This window comes from Elephantulus edwardii, unplaced genomic scaffold (genome assembly GCF_000299155.1).
Source record: "Elephantulus edwardii isolate Elephantulus edwardi_28Jun2011 unplaced genomic scaffold, EleEdw1.0 scaffold00042, whole genome shotgun sequence".
In the NCBI taxonomy this organism is placed as follows: Eukaryota; Metazoa; Chordata; class Mammalia; order Macroscelidea; family Macroscelididae; genus Elephantulus; species Elephantulus edwardii.
Genome location: NW_006399792.1, coordinates 10,762,893 through 10,769,194, shown reverse-complemented (window position 1 = coordinate 10,769,194; position 6,302 = coordinate 10,762,893).

Sequence of the window (6,302 nt, the reverse complement as noted above, 5' to 3'; positions counted from 1 at the left end):
CCCAAAATCTCTGTAAATGTTCATTAAAACTAATAAAATTTAATAATAATTTTTTTAAAAAGAAATCAAACAATATACAACATTGGACAAATTTTCTAGAAAATCTCTTTAAGATAAAATGTCATTTTGAGGACTAGTTTGTGCCTGACCCAAGTCAACATGTTGTGCTGTTGTATATGTCATCAACTTGACTATGACCCACAGTGACCTTATGAATGACTCTGAGCCCAGCCCTATCCTGAGCCAATTGTCTCATTTTTTAATACATTTAACCCCATTGCCACTGTCACATTATCAACCCATTTCTCCAGAGTCTTGCTCTCTTGAGCTGACCTTCTATACTTCCAAGTATGATGTCCTTCTCCAAGGACTGGCTGCTCCTGAAAACCTGCCCAAAATATGTGAGACTGATTTTCAAAATCCTTCCCTCTATAATTGGTGCTAGAGTCTGGGATATGAGCCCAGACAATACGACTTCAAAATTTTCACTATTAGTGTTTTACTATTAGATTATAAACTAATACTCAGCAAGTCCCTTCCTAAATCTCTAGACCTCTGGGAAAGAAAATATTTATATCCTTGTTATGTGCTATTGAGTTGACTGAAACTTATGGTGACTCTATGAACCACTCAATGATACACTTGGGTCCACTGTTAGTTACAGTCACTGTGTCTTTCAATCTTGTTGAAACAGTACCTTACAGAGAGCAAAAATAAAGTAAAGGTGTATTTAGTAGATGTTTTGTTAGGTGCTATTGAGTTTGTTCCATCTCATAGTAACTTGATGTACACTATAAAAAAATATTACCTGGTCATTTACCATCCTAAAAGTTTGCTAGATTTAAGCCCATTGTTGTAGCCACTATATGAATTTAATTCATTTTGTGTAGGCTCTTCCACTTTTATGATAACCCTCTTTGACCATGCATAATGTCGTTCTCCATAGACAAATCTCTACTAATAACATGTTCAAAGTATGTAAGATGAAATCTCTCCATCTTTGCTTCCAAGGAACATTCTAGTCATGCTTATCCCAATATGCATTTGTTTATTCTTCCAGATTGGAAGGAGGAGTGGCATCCACTTCCGTAATAGCTTTCCTCCAGAAACCCTATGAACCTGGAGAGAGGACTCTCCAAGCGTCGAGGACTCTCCTTCATAGGGTCTCTATGAGTTGCCTGCAACTCGACAGAACTTAACAACAACATTCTTCCAGAAGCTCATGGTATAATTAATATTCTTTGTCAATACTCACTGAAACCGAGGAGAACTTGAATTGCTTGCTACAGAAAATCAAGAACTTCAGCCTACCATACAGACTGCTTTTCAACATCAAGGAACAATAAAGATCCTCACCACCGTCCAATGGATGGAGAAAAGATTGAAACTGTTACCAATTTCATCTTGCTTGGATCCACAATCAACTCCCTTGGCACTAGCAGTCAGGAAATCAAAATACCTAGTTCATTGGGAAAATCTTCAGGCAAGGGCTTCTCCAGAGGGCCATAGAGTAAAGATGTCAGTCTAAAGACAAAGGTATACCCGATCCAAGCCACAGTCTTCTCAAATTCTTGCTATGCATCTGAGACTAGGACAATGACTAAGGATGATGGAAGAAGAATCAATACCTTTGAGTAGGAGAAGGTGTTGGAGAAGAGTATTGAGCATACTGTGGCCTGCAAAGAGAACAACCAGGACTGTCCTGGAGAGGGTGAAATCAGGTTGCTCTTTTGAGGGAAGGATGTTGAGATTCAATCTATATTGAAGGCTGCAGTCTTTGACCTTATGCAGCAAATGCTTCAAGTACTCCTTAGTTTCGATGAGCAAAGTTCTGCCATCTGTATAACACAGGTTCTTGATGAGTCTTCCTCCTATCGCGATGCCACATTCCTCTTAATAAAGCCCAGCCTCCCAAATTATCTGTTCTGTAAATAGATTGAAAAAATATGGTGAAAGAGTACAGCCCGGACCCATTCATTTCTTGATTTTGAACCATGTTTCTCTGTTCAGACAATAGCTTCTTGGTCTAGGCATAGATTTTGCATGAGCACAATCAGGTGTTCTAGAGTTTCCTGCTGTTCTCAACATTCGCCACAGTTTGTTGTGATCCACAGAGTCAAATCTACTTGGGTAGTCAATAAAATACAAACAGACATCCTTCTAATATACTCTATTCCCAGCAGTAATTCATGTGAGATCAGCAATGATATTTCTAGTGCCGTGGCCTCTTTTAAATACAACTTATATTTCTGGCATTTCTCAGTTGAAGGAGTGCTCCAGTCATTTTTGGATAATCTTCAGCAAGATTTGGCTTGCATGTGCTATAAGTGATTTTATTCAATAATTTCCACATTCTGTAGGATCACCTTGTTTGAAAAGAAGAATAAAATAGATTTCTTCCAATCAGTTGGCCAAGTACCTGTCCTCCAGATTTCTTGGCACAACATAATGAGCACATCCAGGGCTACATCTATTTATTAAAATGTCTCAATTAGTATTCTTTCAGTTTCTGGTGTCTTATTTTTGTCAATTCCTTCAGAGTAGGTTGAACTTCCTCCTATATTATTATTATTATTATTATTATTTATTCATATCATATGCTACTTCCTCAAAAAGTTCTGTGTCAGCCAATTCTTTTTGGTACAGCAACTCTGTATTCTTTTCATCTTCTTTTTTGACGGATCACTCAATATATTTCCCATAGCATCTTTAAGTATTGTAACTTTTAGCTTGATTACCTCCCTTTTGATTTTCTGACTCCAGTTCTTTGCACATCTCATCACAATACTTTGTTTTGTCTCCATGAACTGCCTTTTGAAATCTTTGTTCAACTCTGTAACTTCCTTCATTTCTTCCCTTTGTTTTGGCTTCTCTGTGTTCAGCTGTAATATTCAGAGAATCCTCTGATATCCATCTTGGTCTTTTCTTCCTCATCTGTCTCTGTAATGGCCTTTTCTTTCTTCATGGATGATATTCTTGATATCATCCCACAAGTCATCTGGTTTTTAGTCATTAGTGTTCATTACTTGAAAGCTGTTCTTGAGTTGGTTTTTAAATGCAGGTGGGATAGACTCAAGGTCATATTTTTATTCAGACAGCTGTATGACAAATGTATTGGAAAAGGTCCATATTTGTTCCCATTCCCAAGAAAGGTGGTCCAAATGAATATGAAAACTATTGACTGATATAATTAGTATCACATGCAAGCAAAATACTGCTAAAGATCATTCAAAAGCAGATGGAACAGTACATAGATAGGGAACTTCCAGAAGTTCCAACAGGATTTTGAAGAGGCTGTGGCACCAGAGATACCATTAGTGATGTCAGATGGATCCTGGGTGAAAGTAGAGAATGCCAGAAGAATGTCCATTTGTGCTTTATTTACAATGCAAAAGCATGACTGTGTGGATCATAACAAGTTGTGGCTGACACTGAGAAAAATGAGAGTCCCAGAGTACTTAATTTTGCTCATGTGAACCCTATACCTGGACCAGTGTGGCTAGTGTGCGAACAGACAGGGAAACCCAGCATGGTTTAAAATTAAGAAGGGAGTGTGTCAGGAATGTATTTTTCCCCCACCATATCCATTTAATCAATAATATGCTGAGAAAATTCTTTATGAAGCTGGATCCTATGAAGAGGAATTGGGATTAAAGGAAGCTCATCAATAACCTGTGTTATTCAGATGCTACAACCTTGCTTGCTGAAACTGAGGAGGACTTGAAGCACTTGTGCAGAGGATCAAGGAACACAGCCTTCAATTTGGATAATCTCAAGAAACAAAGATAATTACCACTGGATCGATAGGCTACATGATGGTGTATGGAGAATAGATTGAAACTGTCAACAACTTAACTTCATCTTACTTGGATACACAATTAACACCTTTGGTACCAGTAGCCAGTGAATCAGCTGATGTACTGCATTGGGAAAGTCTTCAGTTAGGGACCTCTCTTAATTATTGAGGGGTAATGATGTCAATTTGAGGACTAAGGTGTGTCTGATTCAGGCCATGGTCTTTCTGATCACTTGCTATGTAAGAGCTGGACAATGAATAGAGATGACAGAAAAAGTGATGACTTTGACTTATGATGGGGAAGAAGAGTACTGAACATTCCATGAACTGCCAAAAGACCAAATAAATATGTCTTGGAGAGGGTGTAGCTGGAATGCTCTTTGGAGGTAAGGATGATGAGGCTACAACACCTCATAACATTCAGGTGTGTTGCTAAGAGGGGATGTTCCTTGAAGAGGGACATGAGGCATGGAAAGGTGAAGGATCAGCAAAGGAGAAAACCCTCAACCAGGTAGCTTGATATGTTAACTGCTGTAAAATGTTCTAGTTTATCAGAGAGTGAAGATGGCACAGGATAGGACAGGGTTTAGAACTGCTATTTATAGGGTCGCTATAAGTTGTACTCGACTCACTGGCACCTAACAACAACAACAACAACAACATGGGCTGTAGCCGACTTGACAGCTCAGCCTAATGACCTCTTAATCTTCACTACCATTAGTCTAATCCTGACTTGCTTAGATTATTTCAGTGAATGCCATGGCTAATCCAAATTTCATGTCTACATATTTCATATCACACAAATCTATACTTTCATGTTCAAAGCCCTTTAAAGCTTTTTTACAAAAAATATTGATTTTCATATAATTTATAGTATGTTTCATTCATACACATTGTAGTTTTTAAATATTCTACTAGTTTATTTACAAAATGTGAATATATTGTTTAAAGAGCAAATTCTTTCAATTTTCCTCACCCCACTCCCACCTTGAAAACTTTTTTGATTGTCTTTGTATAGATCTAAAATTTACTATAGTTTTATCAGGTTCTCTAAGATTAGTTCCTGCCCCCTTTTGTCTCTCCATTCATCATATTCTATCTCAAGTTGTCATTTTCTGGCACTTCTACATTTTTAGTGTTCACCACCTCTCACTACATGCATATTTTTTCCCCTCCGTCTTGTTTCCACTCCATTCTCTGAGTTCTGTGTGAAAGTCATTCTTTGGAGAGGTTCTCATTAAATCCTTCCATTAGTTTACATTCTCTTGGTATCCTGATATCTGATCCCATAAAAGTATAACTTTTAAAATGTTGTATCATATATCATGATTTTGCTCATTCTTTATTTACATAGATTTATAATTTATAAAAGTAAATAACATGTCTGACTTGGGTATCATTATATTTCAGTGCTTTTCAAATGAATATACTGAAAAGAATTCCAGAACACTTAATTTTGCTCATGTGAAATCTATATATATACCCAAAAAGCATATATCTGAACAGAATAAGGGAACACTGCATGGTTTAAAATCAGGAAAGGTGTTTGGGTTGTATTTTTTACCCATACTGATTCAATCTGTATGATGAGAAAATCATAGAAGGTGAACTATATGAAGAAGAATGTAGCATCAGAAAGATTCATCAAGAATTTGCATTATGTAGAATGACAAAACCTTGCTTTCAGTAAGTGAAGACTTGAAACACACACTGCAGAAGATCAAAGACTATCGTTTTCAATATGGATTACATCTCAACATCAAAAAAACAAAAATCTCAACCACTGGACCAATAGACAATAGACCATGATATATAGAGAAAAGATTGAAGTTGTTAATGATTTCCTTTTACTTGCATCAATAATCAACACATATGATAGCAGAAGTCAAGAAATCAAAAGATTTGTTGCATTGGCACAGTGGGTTGGTCCCTTTAAAGGACCTTATTAAAGTATTAAAGAGCAAGGCTGTTATGGCTGATGTTAAGTATCATTGATTCAACTAAGTCACAGCAACCCTATGAGCAACAGATTTGAATCCTGCCCTATCTATCTTGTGCCATCCTCATAATGTCTGACACACTGTAGTGCACCATTACAGTCACTGTATCAATCCACCCAGTTTAGCATCTTCCTCACCCTCACTGACTCTAGACCTTTCCATGCATGATGTCCTTTTCCAAAGACTGACTCCTCCTAACAAAATGCCCAAAGTATGTGGGATGAAGTTTCCCTATCCTTGTCTCCAAGGAGCACCCCAGCTGCACCTTTTCCAAGAAATACAATATCAGTTTAAAGAATAAGGTATGCCTGATCCAAAACACACTCTTTTCAATTGTGTCTTATGAATCTGAATGTTGAACAATGACAAAGAAAAACTGAAGAATTTATGCTTTAGAATTGTGGTATTGGAGAAGAGTGTTGAATGTATCATGGACTGGCAAAGAACAAACAAATCTTTCTTGGCAGAAGTGTCAACATGTCTCCTAGATATGTTGTCAGAATAGT